The 15,662-nt window shown below is 38.6% G+C and overlaps 1 pseudogene; it reads left to right on the plus strand.

Moving 5' to 3' along the window:
- The first annotated feature begins 4,944 nt into the window (after positions 1 to 4,944).
- LOC139736419 (semaphorin-2A-like) overlaps positions 4,945 to 15,662 on the plus strand; it is a 63,367-nt pseudogene continuing 52,649 nt past the window's right edge.

Consider the following 15,662-nt stretch of genomic DNA (forward strand, 5'->3'; position numbering starts at 1 on the left):
CATCAGCCCCTCTTGTTTCTACCTGTACCAGTATCGTATTCTCATGTTTCATCATTATTTCATTTTATCAAAGGCTGATTTGAATGACACCAAAACATGTTAATGCAGTAACAAGTTGTTGTGACAGTAGGTGTGTTTTAATGATTTATAAGGATATATCTTTCCTGGAATAACCCCATATCCACTGAAAAAAAAAGTGAGGTCTGACTGTTCAAATAGTAGAGGACAGTGTAGATAGCACTCATGCTCAAGGTAAAGTGCATTGTTATAAAATCATTGAATAGCCACTCTTCTCACCGAGTAGTAAGTGAGTTTGTTGCATGCAAACCCTAAAGTATGAGTCACAATAACTCATATTTCAAGGTGGGTGGTTTTCACACAATTGCTGGATATGCAAATATGGCTTCCTACTCATACTAAACTGATTAAATGACCATAGTTCTTTTCAGTTCTCTGCTTGACATATTTTTTTTTTCTTTTTTAGTCCAAGTATAGTCATTATCAACTCTTGGGAAACCCATTTGAGATTGCCTTTGTTCATTCTCTAGCCTAGAGTACAAAGGAGAAGTTCCAATGAGCAATCATGTAGAAATAAAATGTAAAATGAGCAGCAGTGGTATCCAATCGACTTGAAAGATGTGTCAGGAGGGGACAGTTTACATATGAAAGTGAATCACTGGCCAAAATTTGCTGTGAGCTGTTAGCATGCTTGAATGCCTTTTTCTTGTTTCTGCTGTCCATCATTTTTATTCTTAACCCGTTAAGGACGGACTGAATTTGCTACAACACAGATTTCCCATAGACACTTGTCCGAGTATACTCGGGACTCATCCTCAACGGGTTAAACTTCTTTTCATATACAAATTGCAGTTAGCCTTTATTTAGCACAGACTCCATCCACAAGAGATTCACATTCTCGTATCCAAAAGAAATACAATAGGATTATCTCAGTATTAAGTGTTTTGATGAACCATTTCCACTTCTCATTCAATCTCAGGATTGACCTTTGTACTTTTCCTCACAGAAGACAATACTTTCTTATTCATTTATAGTTTTTACTATTTAATACCACTGGACATCTCTAGTAGAAATATTACACTTTTAAAAAGAAAAGGGTAAATCAGTGTTTTAAAAGGGGGTGAGGAGTGACAGGGTTTTACAAAATGTTGTATTCACCCCTTTTCTTGCTGTATCTAGCATATCTAACTGTTGGATTCAGCTGGATAAAAGGGTGAATACAACATTTTAAAAATGCTGTCACTCCTCGCCCCTTTTAAATGTTGATTTACCCTTTTCTTTTTAAGAGTGTATAGTGGGCAGAAAATTACATTTTGGATACATATCAGTTACGATTGTGACCTTGATCTTTGAACTTTCCTTGTTATTCTAGGCAGCATATCAATTTTTCATGTTTTTATTCCTTTGACCAGATGATATCAATACTGGACATTTCCAGCTGAAGGTATCACACACACACACACACACACACATACACACATACACACATAATCAGGTAAAATTATAATATTGTTGACCTTTTACCAACCACTGTCATGTTCATGCAGTTTATTGTCTATTCATTTCTGCCCTGTCCACCAAATTACAATACCACTGATAATCACTTTGTTTAAATATGGGCCAGCATCAAACTACATTTCTACGCTGTGCTGTTGAAATGCTTCCTTTTTTCGAAGTATTCTCATATCCAGTGCCACTTGATCTAAGCATGGATGCTTCACATCCTAATCATACTATTTTGTCTTTTACATGAAATTACTGAGATACTCTATATTTTACATAATCCACAGAGCATCACCATAGTAGCTCATAAAACAGAACATAACAAAAACACAGGCATGAGACCAATGCGGGCAGGTGTGCAACAGGTCAGGTGATAGGCCTTTTGTTTGTTCTTTTTCTCCTCCTGTGGGGGGCCTGTATATTATAAGGCAGGGTAGCATGATATAAAACTTTCAGTAATATTGCTAGATCACAGAACATGTGATAATAATGCAGTCAGCATCTTGATCATGTAACAGTTAATCACAACTGTGAAATCTGGTCTAATGTCCCATACAATTAGACAATAATCATGCCTGACCCTTGGCAAGTTTTTATGTGCATAACAGGGGCCAAAAACATTCTAATCTTCATTTCAGCTGTGATGCTATATTGAGTTATGCTTCATGGTATAAATATCAAGCATATTATCTGAGAAAAGTATACATCCATTTTAATCATAACAAACTATCCAAAGAAATAAAATAATTTCTAAATTCTGTATTGTCTTTTTGTGGTACATGTTCTCTTTGTTTTCGTTCAAAATGACTCATGTTGTGGAAGAATGGAAATGAGGAGAAAATGTCCATATTTTGATACAACCACAACTAATTGTTACAACCATCAAGCAGGCTGGAGTTTATAACATCCACGTGATGACCGATCAAACATGAGACACAAATGATCTCACAACCAGCATCTTACTTTGTCTGTTTATCTCTCCTGACACAGTGCCATTTTCACTGCGTATGGATAGCATTCAAATCAAAACAACTGTAAAAGGAGAAAGACCAATGAAGGATTTGTGAAGGTGAATTGTTATTGTGGCCTACTGTAAGCAGGGGGGAGGGTTTGGCGCTTGGATGACCGTCTTTCAATCATTTCATGAAACTTCAGAGGCAACAACACAGGTTTGTTTATGTGGCTTTCAGAGCCTCTGTTAATGAAGCAATTATTGCCTGTGAAAGAATGCAGTGAATTGAGGTAAGAGGTGAGGAGTTGGTGAAGTTTTTGTTCTGATGGAACACCTGGAGAGGTGTTCAGGCTGACTGGTTAGCCCCATACCTGTGCCTCCTTATTTATCAGACACTGATTTGTTTGAGACTGAGCCAGGGGGAGTCAGGAGGGCTAACATTGCCCAGCATGGCTTCTCATTCTGTCATTGGGATACACCTGGCAGGGGTCAACTTTTCTCTCTTCTCATTTCAACTGTTTGACTCACAGACTGTGGGAAACAGCCAGCAAGTGCAATGGGCTCAGGGTCTGCAAACATATCACTGAATATTAACAAGAACATTAGCTTGGAAAATCAGAATGTACAGCATTAAGAAAAAGGCACCAAAAAGTCTTGCAAAATATAGCAATTATGTTTTAGATCACTATTATCTAGAGCTGAGTTGGACAGTTTTCAACTAGGCATACACTGTGTCAGCATGATCATGGGTATTCTGCCTCACTGACATTGTTTCTCCATTGTCCTTTGTGAAATTATCAGGCCTAAATATTGAAAATTAGGTTTCTTTTTGTTTACCCTCCTTGAGACACTTGATCAAAAATTCATGTAAAGTTACTGATTTTCTTTTTCCGTTTCGATGAAAAATATAACAATGAACAAAATGAATAATCTATCAACTTTTCATCTCCTTTACTTTGTTTGGATTTGTTTTAACAATATGGCTAGTGGTAGTAAACAAGATTATAGAGTATTTATGAGCAAATTCCCAGTACTATGGGAATGACAAGTGATAAGTGTGAAGGAGTAGAAATGAGGATAAAGAGCATTACAGTACCTGAAGGGCACAACTGCAGATACCAAAAGACTTGAACCAGAAACTTATCAATTCAGAGTATTTGGCCTTTTCCACTGAGCAATTCATCATGATCACACATTAATTCAAAAACTTTGTAATAATTGCATTTATCCATTGCAGACATTCGTCATAATATTAGACCATGATTTTAATTCATTCAAAATTAACAAGGTAGTCATTGAAAAAAGGATATTTCTTGATTTGTAAGGCCATATCGCCATGATGAAATGCTATTCTAACCATTGTTTTGCATCAAAATTTTAAGTATCTGACTTGGGAAATAAGAGGTTACTATGAAATGGTAGAAAACAAAATAATCTATGCATTATCAATTAGTTTTATTCATTAGTTTTACTAAGTGAAGAAATTACACCATTATGGCATCATTAAAGTGTCGTTCATTTAAAAACATCAACTTTTGAAAATGAGACTCTTGTGACAACAAAGTTTGGTTATTAGTCAGAGCCATAAAAAGATGCAAAAAGCAGTCAGATAACTAAACACAGTTCAGGTATCAGCCATTCAGAGTTGATTATTCAGAGACTTATGTTTGATGTTTGACTTATGTCTGATGTTTTGACTCCAACTTTCAAGCAACAGGGCCCAGTGTCTAATGAACAGGCAAGCTCAACTATGATCGGAAGACTAAGTACATGTAGAAGCAGGGAGATGAGACCGAGAGGAATGGCAGAAGCAAGGATTGTAAACAAAAATATGTTTGCAGAAATGGATGTAGGCCTCGTGGAACACAAAAATTCTCTATCACTACAAGTCGGCCATGTGGCACGAAACATCAGTCCTGTCTATGAAAATGGCAAAAAAAAAAAAAATGTGATGTCATGTACTACTGAATACATACAATACTTCAGTACACTATCAAAACCTACTACCATATCCGTGTCTGCATCGGAGACTAGTAGGAGTCTCCCCCACCCCCTCATGTGTTTTCCACTCTAGTGACCTCTCCGCCGAGCAGCACAAATAAAACGCACTGTTCACACACGCAGAGCACACACGCTCAGGGTACACACAGTTATCCGTTGCCCCCTGTGGGTGGAGAGTAGAGCAGAGATGCTACATTTTTTCAGGAGGGGATTTCAAACCTGAAACATTCTGTTTCTGAAATGAAGCAATACTCATCTACAGTATAATGAAAAATTTTCAATAAAAAATTTTGCTATTTACAATTACAGACTAACTGCTGGTCCATGAAAACTCCTTACTGAAAGGACGAGTAGATTCAGAGTGTTTCAGCAACTTGATATGTATCACCCCTCTATCAAAATGAACCAGCCCAGAACTTAATGGTTAAGAAACTGCTAGGTAGCAATGGGAAGAGAGGGGAGGGGAACGTAAGGCTTGGAATACAGAAGTGCTGTGGATACTGCTATGCATCGAAGGGCCTGGACAGGGTGAAATATTGTTCCAGATGATACTCAATGATTGCTGCCTGTAATTTCTGGTTTTGCAGATACTTCAGTGGACATCTGCATCATTACACTATGGATATCTATTGATGATTGAAGTCAGCTAACATCTGAAGGTAAGGAAACCAATGGCGGATTTGTTTCACTTTTCTATCATTTGTTGTTGGGCACGATAGTGAGAAGGCGATGAAGCCCTACCAGACTTACGGCTGCCGTGTTGGGTAGTAGCTCCCACCAGACGCTAGTCCCCCTATGTCAACAAACGCGCACCTAGGTGTAAGAGCTCGCATTGGCCCCTCCCAGCTCGTACCAGGTTACTGGGATCCACGTCCCCCTGCCCCAGGCCAGGGTAAGTATGCTTGCTTGGGGCGAGAGATGGGTTTGAAGAGATGGTCTTTATCTGGTTGAAATGGAAAACTGGTCTGGATTGTTTTAGCTCTGTAATGTATGTAGGTCATGAATTGATAAGCAATTAAGATTCAACAAATGACTATGTAATTTAGTATCTGACACTCAAGCAGAGTCCAGTAGGAGTAGCATTATTTGAAAACTGAGATATGTACATGTATATTCTTGCATGGGCTGTGTGCATTGCAGCTGTGTGAAGTAATTAGCATCCATTAGAGAAAGCTGTGTTATCTATCACTCTGTTACATAATGATTTTACTTCTCATTACCACACCACTAACAAGGTGATTACAGTCACATTTTAAGATATGGAGAAAGGGAAGAATAGAGAGAAAGCTGGGACAAGGAAAATTCAGCGAGAAGATTTTTGCTTCTTCTCCATCAAGAGATACTGCAATTTAAATCTTAAAGATGCAAGTGAAATTAGCATTTGTAACCTTTCATATTGATCCCCACTGCTACTGGCTAGCCTATTTACTATGTGTTGATGTGTCTTTGTTTTTTTTTTTCATGTTAGCTTCTTAAATTGGTTAAAATGTAGACAGACGTCTGACAACATGTGGACAGAATGACTGATATCGACACCAGTACATATAAGTGTTCTTCTTTTACTTCTTCCAACTTGGTACACAACGTTACCGTTTCATTGTTACATTTCCATCTCTCTGTTGATCCTCAGACATCATAATCGATCTACAATGTCAATCAACCTCTCCCCTTTTATAGCCCGATCCTGTATGATACTGTCAATGATGATTGTAAATGCCTTGTATTAAATGTTTTTTATTGTATTGCAATCCACTGTCAAAGCTACAAGTGAAGTAGATAGTATGTCCTCTGTCATATGACATATTTTTATAGTTGTCATAAGATCATAATCATGGGATGTTGCCATGGAAATTGTCATATTCCGAGTCATTATTTTGTGGATGGAACACTTGACTAAACTGAGTTATAATACAGTGATAATGATATGATTGATGTGCCGTAGTTTTGGCAGAGTAGTGGTTTTAATGGTGTCACTACTCGTGCTTAACTTTAAACAAGATGAAATGTACGTATTGTTTGGCAGAGCTCTACAAAACAGCCATCTTTCCATTAGCTAAACTAACTTCAATAAAATTCATACATGTATTTGAGTACTAATACCTGGCATTTAACGTGACCAACAGGGAGTGTTGGTTATTCATGCATTGAGGCGTATTTGTTTGTAACATCCTAACCAGAGCAGTTTATGAAATAATCATGAATCTCTGAATCGGAGACAGACACCTTGGCTGGTAGCAAACCATATTCAATACTACACTCATTCCTACTGAGCACTCTTAACGTTCCACATCCATTTCCCGTCAAGCCAAGTGAGGGTAGGTCCAGAGGTAACCCCAGAGGACTACTGATGTCTGAGAGATAGCAATGAGGTGACTTCCCCTTGCCTTGCCTAACCACCTCATCTTTTACTGGCTTCATAGTTTCTTTCTTCACAAGACAACACTCGTCAGTACTGTGTGAGTGTTTCTCCAGTGCCCTGTGTTGATACCTCCTGTGAAGTGTCTCTTCCCCTATGCTGTGGCAGGATGGTTTTTATAGTCTCCCTCTCTCTAGTTGTACAGCTCATCATACTTTCAGTGTAATTCTCAAAATATAATGTGCTTTGATAACTCTGATGTAAAGTATGAAGATGATAGACTGCAATGAATCACTGACATTGAGGGAGGTCTATAGGCTTTGCAGCAAATAGTATCTTATTCTTGACTCTTCACAACAAAACTGGTTCCTCTCAATTTCCTTCTGTGCAGATTTCAGGGCTCTACATAACCTTGTCTGGAATTCAGCAATTATATTTCAGTGTCTGTATTTCTCTTGACCCAAGCCAAACATTTGGTAATGAGGGAACTAAAACATTTGTACCTGAATCAGTATTGGTGTGTTCATGTGTAGAGGGGCATAGTACAATATGAGTTAAAAAACATGTCATGATGTGTTTTCCCAAAGTTTTGAATTCCCTGAACAATAATTTTAAAATACCTCACCACCTTTTCTCAAGCAAACTGCCTTGTCTGTCTTCTGATTTACTTATGATGTTTACACTCGGGGAATAACCAGCTAATGAATATCACTAAACCATAATGAATTTCCTTGTGCCTCTAGGTATGAAATATTAAAGAAAACAAACTTTGTGTGGAACCATTCATGCAAATTAAACAATGAGGGCTTAGATCATGAATGACTGGAAGCCTTGCGTGTTAACTTAGAGAGCTTTTTTATTTCTAATGAGAAATGCAGACTACCTTAGAATTTAGGAATAAAGCAGCTTTTTGACCAAGAGGTGTAGACAAAGTAACAATCTATTCACATGATGTGAAGACTCCCTTGTGTGTGCAAATGAAAGGCTGACTGTTTTTGGTTTGAGATAGAAAGTGACAGGACATAGAGTGTCTTTCTCGTTACTCACAGCCATCGTATATGGCATCTACCTCTGCATAATTACTCATCGGCAACGAAGACCTAACTTTAGTGACGTATCGGCACGTCTAACTCATGATAATGCATTCTCCACACCCAGGCCTCATAAGAGCCACTGCACTTTGAGTTTAGCAGCAGAGGAACAACAGTCTACATGACTTCCAGTGAGTAGCAGGTTTGGTAGTTTAGAGAAGGTGTATCTCTTTTAACATTCGAAGTCCTAGAAGTGGAAAAGAAAGGTACTGTATGCAGATCAATCTGAATAATTTTGTTGTTGCCAAATCTCCACAAACTACCCCTTCTCAATGTTCAGATTTATAAAATGAAGTCAGAAGGTTGATGAGGAAAAATAAACTTACATCTGATAAATTGCTGGCTGTGTTATCTGACTAAAGTTACGTTCAGACGGCAGGCCCTAACCTCGAGGTTAGGAAACCTCGAGGTTTAGCTCTTGCCCTCTAACTACGACGTGTGTCCACACGACGAATCTTAACCTCGAGGTTACGAAACCTCGAGGTAAAGCTTCTGCCCCCCGTAACTACGAGTGGGTCCCACTCGATGTTAAAACCACAAAACCGGAAGTTTCAGCCCACACTGCTAACAAGACGTCTATTTATTCTTTAGTCCAACCCTGTCGGACTCGCTTACAGGTACTCTTTTTCTCTGTCATGGTATGCAGAGATAGCACTGCACTGATGACTTTATGCCTTTATGAAGATATTCGTCGAAAACATTTTTTTTAGCGTCGGAGAAGAATATAGAATACAGTATCGAGTTCGACGTGTTCAGTTTCAGAGATCAAGCGCATGGGAAGAAAAGATGATGATGTTGTGTCGTCCGTCATAGGTTTTTCACGTGTAGTGTATTTGTGGTGTACGTTTGGGAGGTTGACCCGGAAGCAGAGGAAAATTGTGGGGGCTGGAGTTTACGGCGAGGTCACTCTTAACTTCGAGTTCGTTGTTTTTTGTGTCCACACGGTGCTTAACTACGAGTGGGGACCCCCCACGGCTCGTGGTTAGAGCGCTAACCATAAGATTTCTCGTGGCTCGAAACATCGAGCAAACCTCGAGGTTTGCTAATTACGAGTGCGTCTTCACGGTCCCTAACTACAAGCTCTAACCTCGAAGTTTCCTAACTTCGAGGTTAAGGGCTCCCGTCTGAACGTAACTATTGTAATGTCTTCATAGCAAGACATGATCATTAAGTTTGTTTGGTTTGGATGGGAGGATGGAGGAGAGAGAGAGAGAGAGAGAGAGAGAAAGATAGAGAGATGGTCATTATTAATTACTTCAATAACAAAATTCATCTCTACTGCTTATTAGAAGTACTGATGGACCCATAGCAAACCCACTGGTAACATTGTCTCCTCTGTTACCACTGATGTATGCAAATAAACACTGTGTCCAGGAAATGCCAAACATTTGTTTGTTTTTTTCTCTTTCTCTCTTTTCTCTGCACAAAGTAAACAAGATGTATTTTCTGACTTATTGTTATTGGCTATGACTTTTATTTGCACTGATATCTTATTTGTTTGTGAAGCCCTGCTTTGCCTTGAGACTGTGTTAGAGGTTAGGATTGCTTCACATATTATATGGTGTGAAGGTTAATGTGGTATTTGTTTTGTTTATATCAAATGGAACCATACAGTTTTTATACAGCATACCTCTATTTGAAGGAAGTCTACATGATGTATGTTAAGCTGGTTAATTTTCTGTTTTAAATGCAGCATAGACAGACAGAGTATGGAAAATTCTCTGTAAAGTAATAATGAATGAAAAGACTTCAACAGGAACATCAAAATAATGTACATGTATAGGCCCTTGGCCTACCACAATAGAACACAATGGGATATCTTCATCCATCTTGAACTTTGGCACTTTGAAAATTGACATACATGTTGTCGGCCCAATATGTAGTTAGCTTGTTTGAATGACATGCTGGAAGATCAAAATTATGTAATGTGCCTAGACAAATGTAAACAACAAGTGAGTGTTGAGTGAGCAAATAATGATAGGCTATGAGATGATCTTTCCTTCCTAGTAGATTTAAGGCAATTCAAGATCTGTTTATTGTTAGCCAATTCATTTATACCTCTGCATTTTTTTTTTGCTTCTCAACGAGTCAAATGTTTTGAGGAACTTAGAATCCAGTTTTTTTGTTTCTTTGAACTTGGAAATTGGCTACAACTTGGATCAGTGCAGATGTGCCTGTGACATCCCAGAATGCATGAAACTATTGAAGCATTTAGCCCTGTTCCCTACAGCTAATCCTTAGAGAAGTTTTCATTTGAAGTAGATAACTAAGATTTAAGGTTACCTGGATTATAGCAGCGATAAGATGCTGAATTGGCAGAGCTCCAAGCTCTAGTGACAACAAACCCAAAGTCTCTTTTTACCCTGTGCAGCCAGAAGACCATGAATTGGTTACCATAGAGATTTCTGGCCTCTAGGTCCCTTTGGGGCACTCATTAGGGTTGAGATGAGGGTATGATGTGACCCCTCCACCATAGCAGTAGTGAGGCTGAGAATGGGTTTGTTTGTGGGCCTCCTGCCGGTAAACCTCCTGCTGGTAAGTAGTGGAGGACCAATCAACGAGGGGGAGCTTTCTCCCCATTCACCTCCCTGATTCAACTGACCTTCTTGGCTTCATAGAGTGGCCCAACATAGACAGGACCAATGACTTTCACACAGCTTGTTCAAAGTGAGACATAAAGCAAGGAGCTTCAACTCCTTGCATAAAGGCACATCTTCAGTAGCTTATAGAGGATGATGACATGGGATTGATTTGAAAAAAAAAAAATCAAATTGGTGTACAGTATTTTGTGTGAATGTATTTTGGTAATATGAATAACTCTCTATATAGACTATGAACTTTTTTTAAGAGGGGGGAAGGAGAAGTACGACTGAGTAACGTCCAAACATTTTAGTTTTAAGCGTGTCAAACAAAATATACTGAATCTAGCTTCATCACCCCATCAGTTTGTCAGACTTTGAAGCAGTTTTACTATAGGCCTACTCAATCTTGGGCAACAAAACATACATGTGTAGAGAAGGCAAGTAACTCACAAATTTGTGAGTATTATGGTAGACAACAGTTGAGGCATTTCAGGAGCCAGATAGGCCTACTAGTAAGTGATCCAGCTATTCCCATACCATGAAATGCCCCAGTATGTTTTGGTAGCCCCCCTGCATCATGGGACTTGAAGCACCAGCTGACATATGAACCTCTAGGCTGAGGTCATGACCCCTGATCATTCCCTGGCCATCTGAGAGACTGGTCTGATTGATGTCTGGTTCAGGTTGAGGTCAAATGCAAACCACAAGCCCCTGATTGGAAGAACCATAACTTTTTTCCTTCCCTCTTTCTCTCTCTGTCTAGTTTGAAAGAAAATGAGATTTTTTCTTCTTCTTCTTTTGGGGGGGGGGGGGGTGGGGTCGGTGGGATAGTCATTCTTGAGAAGGAGTACAGGATATTTCAATGTGGGACCCTGGATTGTAGGGGATCATAGACAAAAAATATTAGTTTGGCACACTGCTTTATCTTTTTTTCTTTCTGTTTTGTCTTTTTTTCTTTCTTTTTTCCCCCATTGCTGCCAAAGATTGCGAGTCAGACTTTGTTTTTAATCACACACTTGGCCAACTTGTCTGGGTTCTGCTTTGTGGTTTCACCAAATTGTCTGTTTTTTTGCTCCAAAATGGCAAATTCTAACTTATTCTGCAATTTTAGCAGTTCAGTGATCCAGGTAGTGATTGTTTGATGAGCTTTGTGCCAAGTCGGAGTGTTCTACAACAATGTTCCTGCTTTCAATTGCTGTCCTATTGTGATGTTGGTTGCATACTGAATACAATCAATGTGGGTTATATTCTTTGCCTCTTAAATCCATGGACCAATGAATCATATCAAGTAATTGTGCCAAGATAGACTCTGCTTCATGCTGTATGCTCTTTCCCAATAGGTGCACTTTATGTGTGCACGCGAGAGGAGTACAAAGTGTGCCGGGTTGTTTGTTACCCGCGTCCTGGCTGAGGCCCAGGGTAGTTTGGCTTGGTTTATAGCTGAGAAATAGTAACATGGTTATTCTCTTCTGAACTGACGGCTTCTTCTCAACACCATATCTTGACTAACAAGTAACAAGTCAATCCATTAATAAGAGTATCACTAGTAGGCATGTAACATGTAAAAGACTGAAATCTAAAACAGGAAAATATAGTGGCAGAGAACTTGTGAGGAACAGCTTTGTCATCCGAGCGATTGGGGATGAATGATTGAAGGTGGGAAATTTACACAACTTGCCTATAAGAGATTTACATAATTAAACCATCAAATCAAACTTGTCAAGAAGGTATAGGCCTAGTTGTTTGTGGTTTTAACAAATGGATTGAACAAAATTGCAGGATAAGATACACCACAGAATGGGTGAATGACTACGTTTTGTAACAATGAAGAAAGTACAAGGAGCTTTAAGGATTAAAGATCTGTCCAAGGGGATAAGGATTTGTCATTCGTAGAAATGCAATGAAACTTTTTGAGAATTAACACAAGAGTTTTTTGTACATGCCATACAATCTATCTGTGAGAAAATGAGAAAAGCTGTTTTGTCATTCAATTACACTGACTTGTTAATAATAATAACAAGTCATAGTGAGTAATACAACATGTGACAGGTTCTCTATAAGTTAGATTGTGTGTGCTACAACTTCACTGCTTTTCAGTAATTTTTGTAGAGTTACTTAGTTTAGGATATTAAGCGGATGCCTCCCCCTATACATTTCAGGCATTATCAATATTGTGTTGGAAATGTTACAGTAGTGGCAAATATTTCTATCATAATGATGCAATCAAACAACCAAATGTTTGTATTTTTGTGTAGGCCTGTAGTGTGTGTGTGTTGAATTGGCAACAGTTTTTTTGTCATTTGGCATGCTGACCACAGAGCTACAAATGCTATTCCCTGTTCAGCAGCCCTCAGTTTCATTTAACCCGTTGAGGGCGGTTTGATTTTCTCCAACACGCATATCCCACAGACGCTTGCCCGAGTATACTCGGGACACGTCCTCAATGGGTTAAACATGGTTGCATTATCACATTTTCTGTTCAGTCGTGGTGTAATGCTTCTCGACTCAGAAATTATGTATAGGGCCTATTCAGAGCAATTTGCAATTTTCTAGCTGACTTAAGCTTTCGAGGAAATTTGTCTTTCTAGCTTTTCAGCAAAAGAGAATTGTGTGTGTGTGTGTGTGTGTGTGTGTGTGTGTGTGTGTGTGTGTGTGTGTGTGTTGTGAGGCGAGCAATGAGTGTGAAATATCAAAATTTTACTCACAATAAATCAAAATAAAGCTGAAAGTGACCAATTAAGTAATGTTATTTTTTTCCACTTGTTAACTATATGCCAGCCAGTATTACTAGCAAGGGAATTGAACTAAGATAAGTAAGAAGAAAATCTAGCTGAAACCAATAATCTCTCCAGATTCAATCTGTAATGAGTGCGTAGAGGATTATCCTTTGTCAGTGGCTAAGAGTTTGTAAAACCATGGAGGTAGTGCCTACCTCCATGGTAAAACCATAGCTAAGGCATAGGAAGGTTCTATCCATGGGCTCAGAAAGAGCTTAAAGTGATAATAACCAGTGACCATAAAAGAAGTAGTTAATGGCTCCCTCCTCTATCTACTGAGTAATACCCTCAGCCCCCTTCCTCTCTACGGCATCCATTGAACTGGAGAATCTCCTTCCTTGTAAACAGCTAGACACAATAGGCCATTGTGGAGGTAATCTTTTCTGAAACTTCCTCCCTCCAAGAACTTCTTACCTGATTCATTTCAGTATTATCTGTGTGTATAGAAGGAGTGTGAGCAAGGTGCTCTGACTTGAGATCACAATCCCATAACAAAGCAAAGCCTGCTCTTTCTTCATAGTCATTTTAAGGGCAATGTTATCAACACTGTGTGGAATGAACTTTGGATATCATTTCTCACATACACTTGAGTTCTGCATGAACTCTTCCTCATCGGGATGTATGAGCCAACAAGTCATTGTTCCAGAATGTGCATTACTGCAACAGGTATGATTTTTAGGAAGCTTTCTCTAAAGAAATTTAGAGTGACACCAGAATTAATTAATGACATCATTATCCTATGTATGATTTGTTAACATGTTTATGCATCCCTTCTGAAGTGAAGTGAAAGAATGCTTCATACATATGTATGGGAAACATGACTTTTATGTCCTTCTTTTTTTTTTGGGGGGGGGGGGGAAGGAGGGGGGTGGGGTACAGGAGAGTGCTTACAACTGTACATCACATTTCTGTATGGGATATTGAGTGAAACAAGTAGGGCCTACTGCATACGCTGTATATTTAGGGAGTTTGATTTTTCACGAATTGGAACTTCCTGACAATTTCATGAGTGGTCAAATTTGCATTTGTGGAGTTCAGTACTGAAGGGAGAAATGCGTGCATGTGGCATTCATGTCGGGATCAGAGAATATTTTTGCATGTTTTTAAATTCATGAAAAGCACTCAACTTGTAAATTGGCGAAAATAAAAGCCTTGCAAAATATTCGGCGTACCAAGGTACAGAGTAGATCAAATTGAAATTTACATTTGTGCAGATTGTTCTTTTTCTTCCTCTTTTAGTTCTCTGTTTTCAATTCATCCTGCTTTACCAATTCTTCTTGCGCATACAGGTAGATGCCAAGAACCTTCTAATGGAGTGGTTTGTGTAATCGTTCTTAAAGTGCAGACTTGTTCTAGTATTTCTCTTAAAAAAAATCCTGCTTTCGTAAGCTCCTTCAGTGTGTACCTCTTTCCTACTGACACCCAGAAGAGTTTCCTATTGTGTTGGGATTGACTAGTTTGTATGTTAGGGTTAGCAGAGCTACAGTGTAGATGGCTAGTTAAGCTGCTTTTCAGTGTCATGTAGAGCTGTAGAAGATATCAAGGCCATATAACCGCAACTGAGATTTGTACAACTTTGTGTATCATAGTAGAAAATGTCTTCCCCGAAGTGTTTTGTTTTGTCTTGTAACCGTCCAACATGACTCCATTATCAAACATAGTACTGCAGCCAATTCTAATGAGAGAATATTGTGCTTTCCCAACTCAACAGAGCTCCGCTATTTAAGTACTATAGCCTTTCAAATTTTGGAAATGCACCTTTCACTCTGCTTCTTTTCAGATTTTTTTTTTTTGTCTGTGATATGTAGGATGACATTATTGAGAACAATCAAGGTATGAATTCAAAGTTTTAGTTTGTCATGGGGAGGTATTTGTGATGTTATTAGTCATTATTTTATTATTCTAAAGTTATTCTAGATGTATTTTTTTTTATTTAGTAGCAATATTTACCCCATGTATCTACAATGTACTAGTATTATTCAGTGTGAATCTTCATAGGGAACCTAGTATGAGCACAACATTGATTCATAGAATAGAGAAGCTAAGTAATTCTAAAGTTACAGTGTTGAAGAATTGCTGAGTTAGCCTTACATGAGTTCATCATGTAAGTTTGAAATGAAGCAAACATGAGCGATTATGATGATCCAGAGTGTGAGGAAGCTTGCATGAAGCTTGTTTGAAACCAGTTAGGGGTGTACATAGTAAAACTAATTAGCCTGAATTCATAAAGGCAGTTAAACATGGATTATGCACATTCGTCTGTGTAAATGTATGTCAGAGATTGCGTACACCAAACATGTGTTTAAAAAAAAAAAAAAAAATGAGTCGCGGAACACTGCCCCCCTGCATGGAGGAGCCTTTTTTTTTTTCTTTTGCTTGTCA

The sequence above is a fragment of the Diadema antillarum genome, unplaced genomic scaffold (genome assembly GCF_040938485.1).
Source record: "Diadema antillarum isolate AM-2024a unplaced genomic scaffold, OU_Dant_1.0 seq00000645_RagTag, whole genome shotgun sequence".
Taxonomy (NCBI): Eukaryota; Metazoa; Echinodermata; class Echinoidea; order Diadematoida; family Diadematidae; genus Diadema; species Diadema antillarum.